Genomic DNA, 23,242 nt, shown 5'->3' on the forward strand with positions numbered 1-23,242 from the left:
GCACAAAATAAAGTTTTGGTCATTAAAGTATCAGAAATAATGCCTTTTATTTACTAAGAATAAAGAAGTGCAAATGTTTAATGATTTTAGGTGTTTAAGGAATAAATATATTCTGTTCCTACAGGACTAAGAGTCTTTTATTCTTCCATTGGAACCAATATTTTAAATATATTGAGTAAAATGCTCATAAAAATGATGGCTTTATTGAGGACTTACATTGTACTACATACTACACTAAGCACTTTATATACATTTATGTCCTTTATTCTTCCTAATTCCATTTTGTCATATAAACTACTAGTTGTCTTAATTTTGGGGAAATTGAAGAAAACCTATTTTTAAAATTTTATTAGAGAGGCAGTCAGAGAAAGAGACAGAGAAAGCCCCTTTCCACTGGTTCACTCTCAAAATGCCCACAGAAGCCGGAGACCAGGAACTCCATCCAGGTCTCCCACATGGGTGGCAAGTATATAACCACTTCAGCCATCACCTGTTGTGTCCCAGGGTGTGCACCAACACAAAATTGTAAGTGAGAATGGACCTAGGACCCAAACCCCACCACTTTTTTATGAGATGCAGATATCCCAACCTATGTCTCAACTGCTAGGCCAAATGTTCTCCTCAAGCATGTGTTTAGATCCGTGTTGCCTGTGCCTTAGCTTTTAATCATGATGGTCCTGCATCCTGTTTTTTTTAAACTGAATGTGACAGTTTAAGTTTATCATTTTTGCTTGGGGGTGCGGAAAAATCTTTAAAGTTGAACCAGGGATCATTTAAAGCATTTTTATGCTCCTTAAAATCTTAAACCACTGTATGTGTATGTGTATGTGTATGTATCTGTTTTTGTATATATCTGTACATCTATCCATCCATTGTCTATCTGTTTATCTGTCCTGGACATATTTGTATTATATTTCAGAATTTTCCACTTTTCATTTGTCATTGATTTCTTATTTTCTCAGGATCAGATGATAATTTGTAAGATTTCAGTCTTTGAAATATATTGATATTGGGGGCCGGTGCTGTGGCCTGGAGTGCCTGCATCCCATATGGGCACCGATTCAAGTCCTGGCTCCTCTGCTTCTGATTTAGCTCTCTGCTGTGGCCTGGGAAGGCAGTGGAGGATGTGCCAGGCCCTTGGGCCCCTGCACACACGTGGGAGACCTGGAGGAGTCCCCTGGCTCCTGGCTTCGGATCTGGCCATTGCAACCAATTGGGGAATGAACCTTCAGGTGGAAGACTCTCTCTCTCTCTGCTTCTCCTCTCCTTGTGTAACTCTGACTTTTAAATAAATAAATCTTTAAAAAAAAGAAATAAATTGATACTGACTGTGCCCATACCACCCTGAATGCTGCTCCCAATCTTGTCTGAAATATATAGACACTTACTTTGTGGTCTAACATATGGTCTGTACTGCAGAATATCCCATATTCAATTGATTTATTTACATATTCTTATTTTGTTTGCTGATGTTTTCTTTCTTTTTTTTTTGACAGGCAGAGTTAGACAGTGAGAGAGAGACAGAGAGACAGAGAGACAGAGAGAAAGTTCTTCCTTCCATTGCTTCACCTCCCAAATGGCTGCCACAGCCAGCACTCTGGGGCTGGTGCGCCATGCCGATCTGAAGTCAGGAGCCAGGTGCTTCCTCCTGGTTTCCCATGCGGGCGCAGGGCCCATTGCTGGTGTTTTCTATATACAGGGGGACTTGAAAAGTTTCTGGAAAAAGTGAATTAAAAGGTAATTCCATTGTAGTGCAAAAATGTTTAAATCCATCCATAGTTCTTCACATAGTATGAAGTTCTTGAAGACCCTGTATTCACACAGATCTGATCATTTATAGTGTTGGGCAGAGTTGTTGAAGAGTATAGTAGTCCATTTGTTAGTGACTTCCCAAACTATTTCTGAAAATACTTACTGATTGTCATACGTAGTGATTGAGGTCATTGTTTCTTGTGTTTAACAGAGATATTCTTGAATGTCAGGAGCTATTAAGAGCAACAGCAATCACAACAACAAAACCCTAGTACTGGAAAACCAAGTGGCACCATGTCTTTGTAGACTGTGCTGCCAGAGTCCTTAAACATTTGCTCAGGCTTGCACTCCTTCCTGCTGGGGAAGCTGTCTTCTCTGTTTCTTTCGATCATGCCTATTCCTCTGAAAGGCACATGGCCTTCTGCCTTCTCCCACGTATATGAGTCCTTTTGAATGTCCTAATTTCCCAAAGAAACTCTCACTAGTTTTTGCTCCGAGGCATTGGGTTGGTCTATTTTGTGTTTCACTTGTAATCTTTTGCCCCAGGCATCCCTGGGCTCTTAGTTTGCCTTGCAGTATGTTCCAGTAATGCCTGATGCTTTCTTCTAAGTTGCCTAAACAAAGAGAAATGCCTTTTTGGCTACTCCTTCAGATTGCCCCTGAACAGGTTCAAGCAGATGTGCACAACAACTTACAAAATGATCTGCTGTGCTCTATCTGGATCCAGGTACCAGAATCCCAAGCTGGGTGTGTGAACTTCCCTCTTGAATACTGCTACAGCCAAGGTAGAGGGTGAGCTAAGGGCAAGTCAAAAATGCCACAGAATTTCCAAGTTCTCTTTTTCTTGATTCTATATTCATTAGACTTTTGCAAATCTTTGACTGTGTCTCAGAGTTTTGACACAGTTTGCTTGATTAATTGCTTGTCTTTCAGTGTTTCTATGGGAGGACAAGTACTTGGAGTTTCATACTCTGCCTTTTTGCTGATGTCAGCCTGCTTTTTTTAAAAAAACTAATTCTGTTTATGATTTAAAAGGAATTACAAGATGTCTTCTAAAATTAAAATGGCCTACCCAAAAGTGTTTTTTATTTAAAATAGTTCACTATATTTCTGTTTTAAATCTGACCTTTCTTCATCTAAAAGAGGAAAATTTAAAATGTTAGACAACTCATTATGAACACTAAGATATTAGAATGCAGATAAACTAATAACACTCAATGGGAAATTACAAAATTCACAAATTTCACATCTTGACCTTAGCACTGACTCTTAAAATCTAATGGGTACTGCTGAAATTTTAGCATAAATAGTTAGCCTGTGAAGGTTTACGGTTACTCTGATTCCTGAAATGAGGTGATGTCCCTCTTTTCGCTACTGGTGTGTTTATGTCATCATAAGAATATACTTTTCTCATAGATTTCTCAAAGTCATTCACTTTATTAGGGATTTTATTATTTTTTCTCATACAAAACAAAACTATTTTAATACCTTTAAATTCCAAATTATTCTTTAAAATCATTCATGAAAAAGATTCTCAAGTCAGAATTAACACCTCAATTAGTTAAGCATCAGGAAACTACATTACACCTATTTAATGTGTAAAGAGACATTTTTTCACGTCATTTTCTTCTGATGTCTGTTCCAGAATCACAGACTCTTGCTTCTCTACACTTCCATCCATCATTTCTGCAGATCATGAAAACTGAATTTGTTGAACACCAGAAAGCTGTTGATATGATGTTGTATAAACCATAACATTTTGTTGCTGACCATCTGCAGTTATTAAGCCAGCTGGTAACCGGTTAGTGAATGCCTCCTCTGTAAGCTCTGCTCTTAGTCCATCTGTAGCTGTGACTGCTCCACCAATTCCTTTGTCTCCTTTCATAGCCTCTCTGAATTTCTGAAGGTACAATTTCAGAGGTTCCACATAACTGTCAAAGCCCAAGGTGGACATGGCAAAGAGAATGTCTTCTCCATTGATTGTCCTCTGTTTCTCTTGATGGCACCTTTCACTGGCTTCAGATGCTATAAAGCTAAGAACTCACTTACACGTTGAACACATTCTTTGGCATCTGTTGCGATCTTTCCTGTTTGAGGTATGGCGTTCTTCATTATCCTAGCCACATTTGCAATTGGAAGATATATTTCTTCTTGAGAAGCATCTGTGGTAGAACTGTCACCGTCCATTGTCACGAAATACTGTCAGAACCTTGGTGTCAGTGGTGCTCAGAGCACCTTTTTAACAAGGTGTCTAATCTTTGCTCAATTCCAACCCGTGTTTAAAGCATCTTGTTCTAGTACTTCGGGCGAGATAACAATTTGTGGGTGCTCTGTAATTCTTTGTTCTCCGAGACTACTGCTCCGTAAGCCCCTGCTTATCCTCCTGCCTCCCACCAGCGATGATCGAAACCTTAGTGCAATCCCAAAGGCTTCCTTCGCAAGTCCAGGGACCACAAGCTACCAGACGGCTGCATTCTTTACGTGCAAACCAGACTGCAGGACACCAACGCCATTCCTTCCTCCCAGGGACCTCGCTGCCTCCCCACGCAGGTGCGCGGGGTGGCCGGAGGCCCCACGGCCGAGCCCACCTACCTGTCAGCCCCACTAGTGCTGCGCGGACCCCCGATGGCCCAGCCAGCCCGGACCTGCACCCAACGCCGGTCTCCCGCCCGCCGCGCGGGGCTGGAGTGCGCTGGCGGACAAAGCGGCCGGACTCGGCCAGGCCCCGCGGACCCACGAGCCGACGGGCAGGGGGTGCTCCGCGGGGCCCGCGCGGCTGCAGAAGCCGAGGGGGCAGGGTCGGGGTGGCGGCGGGGACCCGGGCCACATCCCCGCTAGCCGGCCTGCTCCCCGCACAAAATGGAGCCGGCCCAGGGCGCCACCTAGAGGGACCCCGACCGTGCCCCGCCGGCAGCCCTCTTTGGCCTCGGCCTCGGAGTTCAAGGGTGGTGAGTGGGAGGTGGCCTGGCCCAGGCCCAGGCCCAGGCCCAGGTCCGGGCGGGCGGGTGGGAGGGTAGTGCCCAGGCCAAGGCAGCATTGGCGGCGGGGATGGATGGTGCTGGGACGATTTTAACTAAAACACTGTAGTTGATTTAATTAAAAGACGGAAATCCTTTAGGATCTTTACACCACCCACCTGGGACTGTTTTCGTCTTCCTTTGCACCAAGTCATTTTTCTCTTCGTATTGTTACATATCATACATAATTGGTGATGATCCTCTAATAATTCAGAGACCATGTCTTATTTTTCTATTAGATTTCAGAATTCATAGCTAGTGTGAAGTGATGTGTGACACCCAGTGTTTTCAGATGTAAACTGAAGGCACCTTTGAGTAGGTGCTCTTACTGTGTAGTGTTGTTCTGGCTGTTTTTAGCTTAACCTAGAAGCAGACAGATGTTTGTGCATAAAACGGACTGCAGAAACCTGTTGCATATCTTCCTTTACCATGATTGCAAACTGCACTGATAAAACCTGTAGATGCCCTGAGCTAAACTTGACTTCAGTTCAGGAGTCTGAATGCCATTCCCTCTGTTAAAAGTATGTTAGAAATGACTTGTAAAATACTGTGTTTTCTATCCTTATTTAAGCCAAGACAATTTACTAACATGTATTTTTCAAATTCCTAAAATACTTCAATTCTGAATGTTATAAATTCATTTTATAACGTTGTTTAATAGTTAACATTATGTAAATTTTAAACTCTTCTTGCCCTAAGTAATTGGTGAACTGTTTCTTTAGATAGAAAATGTATTGTGTTTTTACCTATATGGTGACATCTAATACGTATAGTACATATTATTTATGCCTGTATTTAAAATGCATAAAGAACCATACCCAGATTATTTTAGTGCCTGGTTTACATTACTTATTGATATACCTCTAAAATTACAGCTGTATTCTAGAAACTTACTGTTAGTTAAATTATTACTCAAACAAATGAAATGTGTTAGCTTAAAACATTTTTAGATATTGGTACAGTTTGATCATTTAAAGCTCCTTAGGTAAAGTATGATTGGAAAACATCCTGAGCATTCTTGTTACAATTATGGCTGCCTGACAACTTAGTTCAAAATCAGAATAGCAATGAAAAGCATCATAGTAAACTCCCTTGCACCCTTTATTGTTATTTTTGGGCAACACTACACATAAGTTCTGGTGAATGTATTGTCATTATGCTTATTTAAATCCTTGATAAAATCATTACTTATTTTGCTTACCTAGAAATTAGATTCAGAGGTAAAGCAGCGTTTGTTTGTAATTATTAGTTGGTATTCTCTTGTGTCACCAGATGTGTTATGGGAAATGGGGAGAGTACCACTCAGAGACTGAATTTGGGTAAAACTTTATTGATGAGTTGCAGACTGATTGGCTAGGGACATAGTACATAATTGGGAGCCACACTGTGTTGCTGGTTCCCTGTCTAGCAAGACTTATATGGGGCAAAACCAAAATGTAGGTGGCAGGGTTCGGTTACAATTTTCTGGTGTAATAAGTAGAGGTTTTCAACTATGTTTGCATGAGCTAATGACATTTCTTGGAATTGGCAAGGTTACAGAGGAACTGGCTGTCTTTCAGCTAGGATGTGGTTAGGCAATAGGACATTTCACAGGGTACATGCAACATAGAATTTTTTTAACTGCATGGGTGGGGGTAGGTCACTTCTTGGTCATAAGTATTCAACATGGCATTTGTCCTGCTCTCTCTAACATATGTTTATATCATGTAACAGCTTAGATGAAATATGGAGCTTTCTGTCTGTCTTTGATTTCTCCTGGTTACCAGTATTAATCCCCTCCAAATGTTTCACACAAATGAAAACTCTACGGGATGTAGCCCATTGAATGTACAATTTTCCAGAATTACAAGTTCTGTCCTCAGCTCCCGGGCAGCCCTAGAGAGCTGGTGCAGGCGGCATGGAGGGTCACGTGCTCTCAGCCCGCGTCTGGGCCTGCGGGAGAAGGCCCTGCTGAGGGTCCCCGGCAGTGCCCCATCTGCACAGGCTCTGCCTTGGGCCACCTTAGCCCCAGCTGCCCATGCCAAGGCTGGTGCGGGATGTTTCGGCCAAGACTCTTAGCGCTCCTGGGTTCGGGTGTTCGCTGGCGCCCCGCGACCAGGCAGGGAGCACGAAGACTCCTGCACCCTCAGTCCGAGGACACAGACACCCTGTGGCAGCCCCGTCGCAGGTTCTGATCCTTGTCATTTGTTAGGAGGAACACATGATATATTTAGTAGTATACAGTGTTTTCGTAACTAAATGTTGAAATGTGTATTTAAAAATTAGACTATTAAATCTCTATCAGTAAGGACATATATTTTACATTGGGGCATTGATAAGTGTTTTTATAGTTTCTTCAGTAAATTTATTTTTATTCTATACAATTTAAACTGATAGGTGTGAATTTGTTCTAACTTTTATTTGATGAATATTCCCATTTCTTAAGTAAATATTTTTTCTAGATGTTTGATAGTATTGCAGGAGACATGAATACTTTTTGGTATTTCTGTTTTCTCATGTTTTAAATCACTGAACTTTTGACAGATCTATTGTAAGTTAGCAATTAAAACATAAATATTTGGGTAAACCTCTAAGGTGTATTAGAAGTTCAGTAATTTTTTTTTTTTTTTTTTTGCTTTCCTTCTGATTTATTTGAAACGCAGTCAAAGCTAGAGAAAGGGAGAGAGCGCGCCCATCCGCTGGGTCACTTCCCAAAAGGCCGGCGCTGGGCCAGGCTGAAGCCAGGAGTCTGGAGTTCCATCCAGGTCCCCCACGCGGGTGCAGGGCCCCCGCACTTGAGCCCTCACCGCTGCTCCCAAGGTGCGCATGCGCAGGGAGCTGGGCCCGGAACACAGTCTGACCCGGGATGCCCTGGTCTCAATCCCAGTACCAAACACGGGCCCCTAGGTCCCCGCAGGACGAGGCACCCAGCGTCTCAGGTCAGAGCTCAGCGGCCTAGCCTGAGAGGGGAGCGCTGTGTGCGGGACCCCAGGGCAGGCTGGGAGGACGCCCGCTCCCCCCATCAGATCCTGGGTTCCAGCTCCAGCTCTGCTCCGGACTCCAGCTGCAGGGGTGGCTTGGGCACTCCGGGCCAGCATGGGGAGACCCCGATGGAGCTCCCGCCCCAGCACTGCGGGCCTGGGGAGTGACTGGGAAGGGAGCTGGGTCTGACTTCCGCCCCCAGCACTGTCTTCCATGGCACAGCTGTGGACCCCAGTTCCCCCGCTGCTGTCAGCAACATGGCTCTGCCGAGGGGAGGGGGACATGGAGCAGCCCACCGTGACCCCTGGGCCTCTGGCTGTTCACCTCAGGTGAAGGGCGGGGCAGGGGCAGGGCAGGGTGGGCGGGAGGCAGGGCGGGGCGGGCGGGGCCGGGCATGGGCAGGGCTGGCGGGGGCGGGGCCCGTTGCTCGCCCAGGATCTCCCCCGGCTGGCCCACTCTGGGCCTTCCCTGGGCCCCGGGGCTCCGCAGCCGCCACCACCACACACGTCCATCACCAACACCATCAACACCATCATCATCATCACCACCAACACCGTGAACACCGTCACCATAGCCCTCGCCAGACCCGTCCTGCGGGGGCCCGAGGGGCGGCAACACGGCCCCCACCCCAGAAACCCCACCCCTTCCCAGTGCCCCCGCCCCTCCCCAACCCGAGGCCCCTCCCCAACGCCCCGCGGCCCCTCCCCAGAGCCCCCACCCCTCCCCAGCGCCCACAACCCCCTCCCCAGAGCCCCCACCCCTCCCCAGCGCCCACAACCCCCTCCCCAGAGCCCCCAACCCTCCCCAGCGCCCACAACCCCCTCCCCAGAGCCCCCACCCCTCCCCAGCGCCCACAACCCCCTCCCCAGAGCCCCCCGCCCCTCCTCCGAGCCCCGCGCCTCGCCCTAGCGGGGACCCCCGGATCCCCGAGGCCCGCGGGGGAGGCCCGGGCCGGGCGCGGCCGCCCTGACCCCGACCCGCTGCCCCGCGCAGCTGCGTCGTCAGCAGCCTGGAGTCCTGGTGCCCGAGGACTACGGGATCCTGTACCTGAAGGGCGCCATTCCGGCGCAGGATCCAGCTCAGGACGCGCTACCCGGTGACAGACAGGAGGTGAGGGCGCGGCCGGGGCCACGCGGTGCTCCGCGCTCGGTCCGCCGGCCCCTCAGCTGCCCTTGGCTTGTGGACCCGGCACCGGCCCGCCCCTGCCGCCCTACAATCTGTTTCTGGCCACTGCCTGCCACACCTGCTTTCTGTTCATCTCCGCCTCCTCAGTGTCTGGCAGGTGGAGACATGGGAGCTGGAAAACCTTCCGGGCCTGTTCTCTCCTGAGTTTGTCTTGGGCTGTCCCGGTTGTTAGCATGGAGACTTGGTCACCAACAGAAAACTCCCTTTTATGAAAATGCTAGCGTGTAACTAAATGGTTTATGCCTTTTAGGATTTTCTGTCAGTTTTGTAATTTTGTGAAGAACGAATGATCTGTTTGATCATGGGAAACTATTGTTCCATAACTAAACTTTGAAATATATATTTTGATAACTTTTACTTAATATATATTATTTTGGCATTGATTAGCATTTTAAGTTTCTTTAGTAAAAGTATTTTTATTCTACCAAATCTGCTTTCTGTTCATCTCTGCCTCCTCAATTTCTGTAAGTGTATAAATTTATATATATAATATATGTATCAATGTATAAATGTATAATTTTTTATAAATGTATAAATTTTTAAGGAAAAACCTGTATTATACTTCATTTATTCTTCTTAGTAATTACATTGATAGCATTACACTATTATTATGCAAATTAGGAGTACTGTTGGTTTATATCGTGGCTTCAAAATGAGTATTTTTCCTAAAAGAAGTACAGAAGATAATTTAGGGAAGGGGCAAGGGGACATTTTATTGTTGGCTAATAGACTGCATAGAACTGTTACACAGCTGTTTAACTGAGACGTTGCTTTGCAATCTCCATTATTTTACTGTGTTTTTAAAATTTTTTCCAGGAGATTCTAATAAAAATGGAAGAAGAACCAAGTTCTGCTTTGGACTCTGAAGAGACTTTTAATTCTTGTAGGTAGGTAGTAAATACAGAGATATATAATATTACAGGATAATGTGTAAGATCCAATATCTTAGAGGAGTCTAATCTTAGAATAGCAAGGAATTAGGACTTGTGCTTTTAAAATGTGATAATATTTAAATAGTACTGATATGTGATTATCTGCAGAAATAATGAGTATCAGAAAATGTAATAACCCAAATTCTTGTGAATGAGCTTACATCAGATATCTGTTGCTCTCCTATCCTACAGTACACTAATTAGGACAATGTACATATAGTATTAACCTTCATTATAATCTGCTTTTTGTTTTTCCCATATATATTTTACAGTAGTAAAGACTTCTTTCGGTGTACCTAAGAAAGGTTAAAATGCAAATGTGATTGAATTAAGAGCTGTTTGTTAATGCCCTTTTAGGGCTCTTCAGCCAATAGGAAGGTTACAGCTCAAACAGGAAAGGATTCAGTTGGCAGGGCAACACTGCTGTTAAATGGTTTTATAGTATTTAAAGTGTGAAATTAATATTTTTCTACCCAGTAGGCAGCAGCTCTTATAATGTAATAACTTAATTGTAAATTTGGCACTTGGGTTAAATGTAGAATTCATAGAAGCACAGTGCTGGTGCATATTTTCTTATTAATATTAATAGACAAAACCTAGAAAAATGTAGCAGTGTCACATTAAAATAGCCACAGAATTATTGGTAAAATTTGCTTCAGAAGATGAAAATTATTTTTCTGTTGCCATTATAGCTCTTTTAAACTAGCTAGTAACAGGTTATTAAAAAATACATAAATTTTCCAGTGTTCAGAAGTCCTTTTGTGTAACAACTATTTAAACTGCCTCAGAAATCCTAACCTTTCTTCATAATCAGACAGCTCAGGCCTTAAGCCTACCACTGACATACTAGAGCTGATGTCTAGGGTAATGAGTTAGTTTCTCATCTGTAAAAAGGGCATTATGTTGTCTGATCTGCTTCCTTCCCACAACTTTTAAATACTGGGGTAAAACATGTAAAACAAAGCCTCTTGAAAATCTAAATGCAGAGCATGTTCCACGGCTCGCTAGTCTAATCCTCCGCCTGTGGCGCTGGCACCCCAGGTTCTAGTCCCTGTTGAGGCGCTGATTCTGTCCCGGTTGCTCCTCTTCCAGTCCAGCTCTGCTGTGGCCCAGGAAGGCAGTGGAGGATGGCCCAAGTGCTTGGGCTCTGCACCCACATGGGAGACCAGGAGGGGGCACCTGGCTCCTGGCTTTGGATCAGCGCAGCGTGCTGGCCTTAGCGGTCCTTTGGGGGTTGAACCAATGGAAGGAAGACCTTTTTCTCTGTCTCTCTCACTGTCTAATTCTGCCTGTCAAAAAAAAAAAAAAGTGCTATCTGGAACTATAACAAATAAATTATGGAACTTAAATCTGTGGACACTAACTACAGCTTCATATGTCTAATACTCACAGATTTATTTTTATGGCCTATGAGGTTTTACAATGATTTGTATTTCTTAGTGGTTTTCTTCATTGATTCAGATAGGTAGAAAACAAATGGATTTAACTCTTGAGACACTTGTAGGGGGTTATATGATGCCTGAATGGTTTTAGGCCACAGCTTGCTTTGGAAGTGTTGATTTAAATTTAAGTATTTGGCTTCCAACTAATTTGCAGTGATGTGTTATGAGAATGTATTATTAGTTTTATGCAATACATCTTACAGGTTTTACAGACCACTGTTACATGTTTTTTTGTCAAGTTACGTGTGAGACAACACTGCCAGATGTGAAGGAAGAGAGAGAGTGTCCTGTGTGTGCTGCAGTGGATGTTTAACTTAGGGAATGGAGCACACATGTCCACATGGTGGAAGGAATATTGTTTCTCCATCCTCCCCTCCTCTTCCCAAGGGCAACTGACCTTCTTGCAAAAAGAGGCGAGTCCTTGCCAGCACAGATGACTACAGACTATTACATTAATCTGTCTAGCTGCAGGACCAGCTGCTTGCATGTTTTTAGTTATCTTATTAGATGGTATAACAGTGACCTATGAAATAAATTGAAGGTGAACATATTTAACTTTCCTTTTATTATCCTATGTTTCCCAAAATCTTTTTGATTAGATTATAACTTTCTACAAAAGTCCCTAGGAAGTCTGTTTTGTTTCTGATTCATGTAATGCTTTTTTTAAGGTTTTTAAAGTATAATGTCATAGTGCACAGTATAGAAAATAATTTAATTTCTGTCTCATTTATTGATAGATTTTAGTCTGTTTATATAGTCAAAAAGCCATAGTAAACTTACCTTATTAGGCAATTAAGTTAGATGGAACTCAGACCAATTATTTGGCATTCTCTGAGAAACTCAAAATACTCCTTTATCTTGGCATTGCAGAAATGGCATAGTATAGAATGCAAATTATTGTATCTTGCTCTAAAATAAATTTTAAATTATATTTAACTCTTCTCTAGGTTCTTATATATGGTAGTTGATCACCAAGTTTACTCTATTTTTTAATTTAATTTAACTTGGCATCATTGATGAGTATATTTTCCCAAGCTGTGCTGTTAGGAAAAAATGTATTATTCTCTGATTTTTGACAAAGGGATAATTTTGAAGCAATAATCTTTAAATGTGATGTTGACTTTAAGAGACACACAAAATAATAAAAACTAATGATATTCAATTATAAGTCTTAGCCAATGTTCTATTATAATAATTTAGCTAGGGAACCTGATGCTGAATCTAAGAAAATAAAAAAGTTCCTGAATGCAAGAAAATCATGAAATACTTCTAAGTGTCTTTAGATAATAAATCCTACAACTGATATAGTAGGGTGACTGGAGACTTAATTCTTAAGACATGATATTTGTGAGTCCTGTTTCTTTTTTTTAAAAAATGTATTCATGGCCGGCGTCATGGCTTAACAGGCTAATCCTCCGCCTTGTGGCGCCGGCACACCAGGTTCTAGTCCCGGTTGGGGTGCCGGATTCTATCCCGGTTGTCCCTCTTCCAGGCCAGCTCTCTGCTATGGCCCGGGAAGGCAGTGGAGGATGGCCCAAGTGCTTGGGCCCTGTACCCGCATGGGAGACCAGGAGAAGCACCTGGCTCCTGGCTTCAGATCAGCGCGATGAGCCGGCCGCAGCGGCCATTGGAGGGTGAACCAACAGCAAAGGAAGACCTTTCTCTCTGTCTCTCTCTCTCTCACTATCCACTCTGCCTGTCAAAAAAAAATGTATTCGTACTTTCTGACAGGTGTTTTACTCTGAAGAAATACTAATTTCATATTTCAAAAGAACTTTAATTGAAGAATAAAAGGAGTGTTTCTCTCTCTCTCTCTCTCTCTCTATATATATATATATATATATATATATATATATATAATATATTTTCTAAGGAAAGACAGTAAAAGGCACTTGGCTTCAAATAGTGGTGGTCTAATTCCTTATATTGAAGAGAGCTTCCAAAGTCACTTCCCTTTCTCAATTTGTTCTGTTCTCCATATCACTGAGACAGAGACTACCTTGGTAAAATGTCTTTTTATTATTATTCTATTAAAATATTTTTATTAGCATGCAATACTTTTGTGGTACAGTATTTCAGTACATATACAAAGCATACATCAATCAAACCAGGAAAATAGCTTTTCTATGTCCTTAGCTTTGTTCTGGTAGCTACTAGTTGCTCTCTCCTGGTTCTTTGTGCAGTGTATAATACATTGTTGTGAGCTGCAGTGGAACAGGAGCACTGTGCTGTGAACACTGGAACCAGTGCCTTCTGTCTGTGTTTGGTGCCTGTTATCCAGTCTCCTTCCATTCTCTTGCCACACCCTTCCCAACCTCACTGTGGTTTTGATTTACATGTCCCTGAAGGCTAGCGATATTGAACATTTCTTCATGCTTTTGTTTTCTTTTTGTCTCTTCTCCAGAGAAATATCTATCCAGATACTTTGCCTGTTTGGTAACTGGATTGTTCGGTTTTTGTGGTGTTTGGGGTTCTGTATATGTTCTGAGTCATAGTCCTTTGTTAGATGCACAGCTTGTAACTGTTTTCTGTCAGCTGTGCTTTGTTCCTTTTGCTGTACAGAAGCTTCTTAGTTTGGGATGATGATCACATTTGTATGTTTCTCCTTTCCTCTCTGCTCTTAGGGTCTTAGGGTCTTTTTTTTTTTTTTTTTTTTTTGACAGGCAGAGTGGACAGTGAGAGAGAGAGACAGAGAGAAAGGTCTTCCTTTGCCGTTGGTTCACCCTCCAATGGCCGCCACAGCTGGTGCGCTGCAGCCGGTGCACCATGCTGATCCGATGGCAGGAGCCAGCTGCTTCTCCTGGTCTCCCATGGGGTGCAGGGCCCGAATACTTGGGCCATCCTCCACTGCACTCCCTGGCCACAGCAGAGAGCTGGCCTGGAAGAGGGGCAACCGGGACAGAATCCAGCACCCTGACTGGGACTAGAACCTGGTGTGCCGGCGCCGCTAGGCGGAGGATTAGCCCAGTGAGCCGTGGCACTGGCCCTTAGGGTCTTTTTCAAAAAAATTTAATGTTTGCCAGTGTTTTCCCCCAGTGGTTTCAAAATTTCAGGACTTACATTTATATATCTTTTCCATTATGAGTTGATTTTAGATTACGGTGGGAGGCATGGGATGAAATTTTGGATTCTGGGTATGGATTTTCTATTTTAAAGTTTTATTTATTTTTACGTGAAATACAGAGTTATAGAGAGGCAGAGGGAGAGAGAGGTCTTTCATCTGCTGGTTCACTCCCCAGATGGCCACAATGGCCAGAGCTGCACCGATCAAAAGCCAGGAGCCAGGAGCTTCTTCCAGGTCTCCCACGTGGGTGTAGGGGCCCAAGAATTTGGGCCATCTTCTTCTGCTTTTCCAGGACACAGGAGAGAGCTGGATCAGAAGTGCAGCAGCCAGGACTGGAACCAGCGCCCATATGGGATGCCGGCACTGTAGGTGGTGGCTTTACCTGCTAAGCCACAGTACTGGCCCCATGGGTATGGATCTTTAGATTTAGATTTCCCAGCACCATTTATGGAAGAGACTGTCCTTTCTCTGGTATGAGTTTTGGTAGATTTATCAAAGAGCAATTAACTGTAGGTATGTAGATTAATTTTTGAGATCTCTATTCTGTTCCAATAGTCTGTATTTCTGTTTTTATGCTGATACCATACTATTTTGATTACAGTAACTCTATAATATGTCTTGAAATCTGATGTTGTGATGCCTCCAACTTTGTTGTTCAAGATATCTTTATCTATTTGGGTCCTTTTAAAGTGCTTCTATATAAATTTTAGGATTGTTTTTTCTAGTTCTGTGAATAATGTCTTTATTATTTTGGTGGTAATTATATTGAAGCTGTGAATTGCTTCAGGTAACATGGACTTGTACTAGTATTAATTTTTCTAATCTGTGTACAGAGAAGAACTTTGTGTTTTCTTTTGTCTTCTTCACATTCTTTCATCAGTGTTTTGCAATTTTCATTGTAGATATCTTTCATGCCCTTGGTTAAATTTATTCTGGGTGATGGGAGAGCAGATCTTGGCCTCACTGTTAAATTGTTAAGACTCTTCATGTCCCATTTGGAGTGCCTGGGTTCAATACCCGATTTCACTACTTACTCCAGCTTCCTGCTAATCCAGACCCTCAGAGGCAATGGTAATGACTCAAGTAATTTGCCTTCCATTTCTGGGACCTGTGTTGCGTTCTTAGATTTTAGGCCTGACCTAACCCTTTTTGTTGTGGGCATTTAGAGATTGAACCCAGGAGTGCAGTGGAGGTTAGCCCAAGTGCTTGGGCCCTGCACCCCATGGGAGACCATGAGAAGCACCTGGCTCCTGCCTCCGGATCAGTGCGGTACACCGGCTGCAGTGTGCCAGCCGCAGCGGCCACTGGAGGGTGAACCAATGGCAAAGGAAGACCTTTCTCTCTGTCTCTCTCTCTCATTGTCCACTCTGCCTGTCAAAAAATAAAATAAAAAATTAAAGATATCTGTGGTCATAGAATTAAATTTTTATGGCATTTATTGGGGGAATATTCAAATTATTAGGAATATAGATAACACAATAGCAAATTTAATATACCAAAGGGAAAATCAGGACCAGGTTTAGGTTCTATTAAAGTATTTGAACTTTAAAATAGTTTAAAATTTTTGTAATAGGGTCACTTTTAGCTTACAGAGTTTTGATGAAAATTTAATTTGGAAAAGGAAATAATAAGAAAATGGTTAATCTTTCATTGTGATTTGGAGAAACTATTTTTCAAAAATTAGTAAGAAAAATACTACTCCTGGAGCCAGCACTGTGTGCAGCTGGTTAAACTGCTGCCTATAGTGCCAATATCCCATATTGGCACCAGTTCAAATCCCGGCTGCTCCAACTCTGATCCAGCTTCCAGCTACTATTTCCGGGAAAGATGGTGCAGTAGAAGATGCCTCAAGTGCTCAGGCCCTTGCACCCCTGTTGGAGACCCAGATGAGGTTCCTGGATCCTGGCTTTAGCATTGACCAGCCCCAGCCAATGTAGTCACTTGGAGAGTGAACCAGCATACTCTAACCAACCAGAATATAATCAGAAACTTAGAAATAGAGGAGAATAATTGGATGGCTGAAAGGCCTGTTGATTAAAGTCACAGGAAGGCTTTACCAATCAATCCTATTTTCTTCCATTTAGTCTTATTTCTCATTTCTCCCTTTATTTAAACTTTAAGAAGATGATAGTTTATGATGTCAAAATAGACTGAAATATGCAATAAATGTAAAGTCTGAGCAAATGACAAAGGTGTATAGATTTGAGATTTCTAAAAGCTAATGTCCAGTAGTCTCCTCTTATTCCCTAGTACATTCTAAGACCTCAGGAGTGTTGTGTACATCAGTAGATGCATGAAACCACAGAAAATTCATGCCTTGGCCCTCCAAACTAAGTCCTTACTATCACATACTATGGCTTAAACTTCTGTAATTTTAGGCGCAAGGCTAAACTAGCCTGACATTCTTTTTCTCCTCTCACAAAATCATTGATAAAAGTTTCATCCCTAATGTAGGTCAACATCAGGGTATATTTTTTTTTCTTTAATAAGTCAAACTGTTTTACCTTTTTAGTTTGCTTTTCTGTGAGATACCTGAATTACCACATCACTATTCTTGTGCTTTGGAATCATTTTTAAACAGAATAAAGCTTCCTTGAGCATAAGCATTGTGACTCCCTAACAGCCACTCTGATGACTTGAAATGGCTCCCAAGTGGCTAATGGGTGGTAGTGTGCACAGCATGGATACACTGAGTGAGACAGAGCAAAATGGCGTGAGATATCATAACGCTACTCATTACCACGTACAGTTTATAACTCTGAAATTGTTTATTTCTGGAATTTTCCATTTAATATTTTTGGACCCTCATTGACCAGGCATAACAAGCCATAGAAAGCGAAACTGCACATAAGTGAGGACTACTGTATGAGCATTAAATGGACTGGTAACAGATAGCCCTGATGGGCATATGAGAAATGCCTCTAAAATAGAAAGGAGAGGTCTACAGACAAAACCATTATTTAATGTAGGGACACATAGCCATGTATTTTTGAACTGTACACCACATATGGGCAAAAACAACTTTTAAGTTTTGGAATGTATTGGTACTCTGCCTGGCGCTGCAGGTGGATGAAGGGTGTTCAGCCAGTAAAGTCTATGCAGATCTTCCAAAATCTTAAAAATCTGAAGCACTTCTGAATCCTAACCATTTTGGATAAGGATGTTCACCTTGTAATGATTTTTAGTGAGTTTTTTAGGAGGCTTAGGTGGTGATGTACATCTGCAGAAGCCTCTGTGAATTGTTTATTCAAGTACATTAATCCCAACAAATTTGAAGTACATATTTGACCTTAAACTAAAGTTGATCACATGACCCATTTACTTTCTTTTTAACCTGTCCTTTCTTGGTTCTTTTAGACAATCTGTTGCTGAGTCTGGTTATATCCACATCTGGTTCAGGGTCTTTCCAGCAATGCCACCATTGGTACCTAATAGAGCTAACACTGTTGCCACTGAAGATGGTCTTTCCTCACTTTCACATGTGTATGTGACAAGAGTTTGGTGAGAGGAGACAGTGGCCGAGGGTGGTGGTGTGACAGAAATACCATGGGAAAAGGCAATGAGAGGGATGGGAAAGAAAAAGAAACTATTACATACTTATCTGATAGTTCTGACTAGTGCCACTATGCATTTAGAATTATGACATACTGTATAAAAGCCTCTTTTCAGGAATTACTTTGATTTATTTTATGAGTTAACTTAAAAAAAGTTTTTTTTTAATTGAATTGTATTTAGTTACACAGAAATGCACAAATACACACACTCAGTGAGAGAGGAAAGAGGAGAGAGAGAGAGAGAGAGAGAGAGAGAAGAAAGAAGAGAGAGAGAGAAAGCTTAGATCCCCTAGTTGGGGTGGAGAGAGAGAGAGAGAGAGAGAGAGAGAGAGAGAGAGAGAGAGAGAACAAGCTTAGATCCCCTAGTTGGCTCTCCAAATGCCACAGTGGCAGTTAGGCCATGCAAACACTGGAGCTGAGAACCAATTCAGGGCCCCTCCTAGGTGGCAGGGACCCAAGTACTTGAGCTATCACCTGCTGCCTCCCAGAATGTACATTAGCAGGAAGCTAGAAATGGGAGTAGAACTGAGATTCAGATCAGATACTGATATGGGATGTGGGCATGTTAACTGGCTTTTTAACCACCAGGTCAAATGTCTGAACCTTTTTACTTTTAATGTTTGTTTTCTTTCTCCAGTTGTACTACATATGATTATGTATCATGTGTATATTTATCTTTATATTCCTTGAGACTTTACAGTTTTGCTTTAAAACCAGTGTGTGTGTGTATCTGTGTGTGTATGTGTTTGTGTGTGTGTGTGTATTATCATTGTTAAAACATTTTGAGCTTCACTGTCCAATATGGGAACCATTAGCCATATAAATTTTGACTTAAATTAGTTAAAATTAAATATGTAATTCTTCAACTGCATTAGCCATATTTCAACTTCTTAATTACTATGTGTGATGAGTGGTTACCATTTTGGACAGTTAGTTATGGAACATTTCTGTGTTCTCAGAAAATTTTGTCGGATAGTGGTGGTGTAGAACTTGTGCAGTGAATGATGTATTCACTTAAAATGTAACTTATTTTCATCTTTAAAAAGAAAATATTTAACAGAAACATCTATTTCTATTTTTATAATATTCCATAAGTCCATCTAGTGTTGGAAAACATGCTTTAAGAGATAAGATGGAGACCAGCATCATCGCGCAATGGGTTAAGCCACCACCTTTGACAGCAGCACCCTGTACAAGGGCAGGTTTCAGTCCCAGATGCTCTGCTTCCGATCCAGCTCCCTGCTAATGCCTGAAGAAAAAGCAGTGCAAGATGGCCCAAGTACTTGGGCCCCTGCCACATATGTGGGAGAATGGATGGATTTCCAAGCTCCTGGTTTTGGCCTTGCTCAGCCCTGGGTATTGGGGCCATTTAGGAGGTGAGCTGGTGGAAAGAGGATCTCTCTCTATCTCCCTCCTGTCTGTGATTCTACCTTTCAAATAAATAAATCCTTTTTTTAAAAAAAGAGATAAAATGACCTTTTAATTAGGACTTGGGATTTTACTAAATAAATGCCTTTTTTTTTTTTTGACAGGCAGAGTGGACAGTGAGAGAGAGAGACAGAGAGAAAGGTCTTCCTTTTGCCGTTGGTTCACCCTCCAATGGCCGCCATGGCCAGTGCACTGCAGCTGGCACACCATGCTGATCCGATGGCAGGAGCCAGGTGCTTCTCCTGGTCTCCCATGGGGTGCAGGGCCCACATACTTGGGCTATCCTCCACTGCACACCCTGGCCACAGCAGAGAGATGGCCTGGAAGAGGGGCAACCGAGACAGAATCCAGCACCCCAACCGGGACTAGAACCCAGTGTGCCGGCACCGCTAGGTGGAGGATTAGCCTATTGAGCCATGGCGCTGGCCATAAATGCCTATTTTTAAATTGTTGGAAAATAATTTGTTCTTGACTGTATAAGTATTTCCTTTTCTGTACTGCTTACATTACAAACTGTGTGGCCAATTCTTTACCTTGTTATAGAAAGTTAGACATCAAGCTTATGTCAGTTATCCTACATACCAACATAAATGAGGTAGGATGGCAGTAAGAAGAGCGTGGGGGAGATATGCAGAGAAACGTCTCAAGGAAGGGCATTCTTCCTTATGTATTAATGATATCAGAAAGGCCTTTAGGGGCAAGTATTTGGCCTATCAGTTAAAATGCCTACATCTCACATTGGAGTACCTAGATTTGATCCCTAGCTCCAGTTCCCGATTTCAGCTTCTAGCCAAGGTGGACCCTGGAATACAATGGTGATGCCCAAAGTACTTGAGTCCCTACCACCCATATTGGAGCTGTGGATTGAATTCCTGGCTACCATCTTTGGGCTGGTTCAGGCCTGGCTGTGCAGGCATGTGGGGAATGGGCCAGTGGATGGGACATCTCTTTTTCTATCTCTGTTTCACTCTATATCTCTCTGTCTCTCAAGTAAATCAAGAAAAAAATCAAAAGAAATCACAGTAGACCACAGAATAGAAAATTTATTCACTTCAGATCATTTCACAGAGATTTCCTGGTACAGTATCCTTTCCTCACCTCATTCCTAAATGTTGATCCTGTTTTAAAAAAATAACATAATGACATGTTATATATTACAGTTTTATGAAATTAAAAAATGAGGTAAAAACATTCCATAAAGTTAAACTTATGCACATTTTCTTGATTGCTTTTATGAAAGAATAATTGAATTTCCCTACTTTAATGTGACTTTAGAGACTGCTAAATTTTAGTTTTGAAGGAAAAATATATGTTTTTGTACAAAATCAGGCATTATATCTGACAGTCCACAAGGTTTTTTTAAATTCAGTTCTTTATGTCCTTGTGGATATTGAGGTGGAATCTCAGGCTTTCTCAGTTCAAACCTTAACCTAAAATCATCGTAACTTTAGCAGTCAGTCCCTCATGCAGGGAAGTGTTCGTTGCTTTTGTTTCAGTGGGGCCTCCTCATATGGGAACATGTTTCATCTAGACATATGAAGATATTTGTATTAGGCAGATGATAATTGTGCATTCTGTCTTTATATGTATTTAAAATGTGTCAGTGATGTGCCCTGATGTTTCATTATGGAGGGAAAAAAGCACTCCCAGGCCACAGCAGAGAGCCGGACTGGAAGAGGAGCAACCAGGACAGAATCCGGCGCCCGGACCGGGACTAGAACCTGGTGTGCCGGCGCCACAGGCGGAGGATTAGCCTACTGAGCCATGGCGCTGGGTGTACATCATTTTTTAAAACAATTAAATTTAACAGTGAGTGGCCGCCGCAATTGCCACTGCTGCTGAGGCGGAGGCCATGGAGGCCATGGAGGCCATGGAGGTGGAGGCCGAGGCCCCTGCGCAGGGGGCATGCCCAGGGCTCAGGCCAGGCCTCAGTTGCCACGGTGCAGCCCCACCATGGAGCAGAGCCTGCAGATGGAGATCCCCATCTTCGGCCACGGCATCTTGGAGCGCCTCAGCGAACAGCGGCTGCAGGGCTGCCCTGTGACGTGTCGGTGGTGGTCAGTGGTCAGGCCGCGCTGGCCACCTGCAGCTCCTACTCCTATTCAACAGCAGCCGCAGCGCCGCGGTGGACCTGCCGGCGGCCATGCAGCCACTGTCGTTCCAGCAGACCCTGAGCTGCTACACGGGCCGCTGAGCACGGACGTGGGGGGCCAGTTCCTGCTCATGGACACAGCTGGCTTCCTGCAGATCCAGGAAATCCTGGAGAAAGGGGCCAAGTTCTTCCTGAAGGTGAGCTCCTGGAGTGGCATCTCCCAGGGCCTGCACGCCGAGGGGCGCCCTAGTCCGAGCCGCAGAGCCCTGTGGTGCAGACTTCCAGCTGGCCGGCCTGCAGCTCGCCGCTGCCCCTCGTGTCGTGGGTCAGGACGGAGCAGCAGGAGTCGGACTCAGTGCAGTGCATGCCTGAGGCCAAACGACTGTGGGACGGTGGCCCCAAGGAGGCCGGGGGCTGCGGCGGCAGTGGTGGTAGCCGCAAGATGGCCAAGTTCTCCGTGCTGGACCTGGCGGCCAACAGGCAGCCCCCACAGCAGGCCCCCACCAGGGTGGCCTTGGCCATGGGGGTGGGGCAGGGCAGCCAGCCAGCGGGGTGGTGGCAGCAGCTGCGGGCGTGGGGAGCGGGCCCAGCATGTCAGAGCGCAGGAGCCCGGGCACCTGGAGCGCCTACACCAGCGACAGCCCAGCTTCTACCACAAGGAGGAGGACGTGGGGGAGGAAGGCTAGGACGAGCAGTGCCGGCAGATCTGCAACAGGTACACCGTGCACAGCGCGATGAATGTGGGCCCGACAGCTGAGAAGGTTGAGGCCCTCCCAGAACCTACAGTCGGATCCGGGTGTGGCAAGATTGGCGTCGCTCCCGGCCCAGCTCATCGACCAGATCGACACCCGTTGTCATCCCAAGCTCCAGGACGAGGGCGACCCCTCCGAGAAGCCAGAGCTGGTGGCAAGCGCCAAGGTGTGCATCAGAGGGCGCAGCTCAGGAACCCGGCACGAGGTCTTGCCGTGGTCGCGCATCGCCGCCTCCTTTGACCTGAACGCACTGGCCCACAGCTGTGGCACCAGAAACCGCTGGACAGCCGCACTCTCCACGCTGTCCAGTACCACTGCCGGAACTTCAAGGAGAGCGAGAGGAACACCATCGCGGCCGGCGTGTGCCCCAACGCATGCCGGATTGTGCGCCAGAGCTGGATGCCCAAGCTAAAGCTGCTCACCTGAGGGTGACCCTACACCACCTGCATCAGGGACTCAGGCAAGATGGAGCTGGAGGTGACAGGCAGGGAGTATGGCTTCCAGCTGGCCAGCTATGGGGCAAGGCGGCCCCTCCGCAGAGGCCCTGCAGTAACTGCGCCCCCATACCCCACCCAGGAGGGCCATCACACTCCCCCCACCTCACCCAGGGGGGCCGTCACACTCCCCCACCCCACCCGGGAGGGCTGTCACACTCCCCCCACCCCACCCAGGGAGGCCATCATACTCCCCCACCCCACCTGGGTGGGCCGTCACACTCCAACCACGCCACCCCCATGTCCTGTCACACTCCCCCCACCTGGGGGCCCATCACACTCCAACCACGCCACCCCCATGTCCTGTCACATTCCCCCCACCTGGGGGGGCCGTCACACTCCCCCACTCCACCCTTCTGTCTTGTCACACTCCCCCACCCCACCCAGGGGGGGCATCACACTCCCCCCACCCCACCCAGGGGGCCATCACACTCCCCCACCCCACCCAGGGGGGCCGTCACACACCCCACCCCACCAGGGGGGCTGTCACACACCTGACCCCACCCGGGAGGGCTGTCACACTCCCCCACTCCAACCGGGAGGGCCGTCACACTCCCCCACTCAACCCG

At 44.7% G+C, this 23,242-nt stretch overlaps 2 pseudogenes; one reads left to right on the plus strand and one right to left on the minus strand.

The window, feature by feature from the left end:
• Positions 1-3,436: 3,436 nt before the first annotated feature.
• Positions 3,437-3,939, minus strand: LOC133746903 (nuclear transcription factor Y subunit beta-like; annotated as a pseudogene).
• Positions 3,940-21,256: 17,317 nt separating this feature from the next.
• On the plus strand, positions 21,257-22,732 carry LOC133746775 (nucleus accumbens-associated protein 1-like; annotated as a pseudogene).
• Positions 22,733-23,242: the final 510 nt, after the last annotated feature.

The sequence above is a fragment of the Lepus europaeus genome, chromosome 18, assembly GCF_033115175.1.
Source record: "Lepus europaeus isolate LE1 chromosome 18, mLepTim1.pri, whole genome shotgun sequence".
NCBI classification, from domain to species: domain Eukaryota; kingdom Metazoa; phylum Chordata; class Mammalia; order Lagomorpha; family Leporidae; genus Lepus; species Lepus europaeus.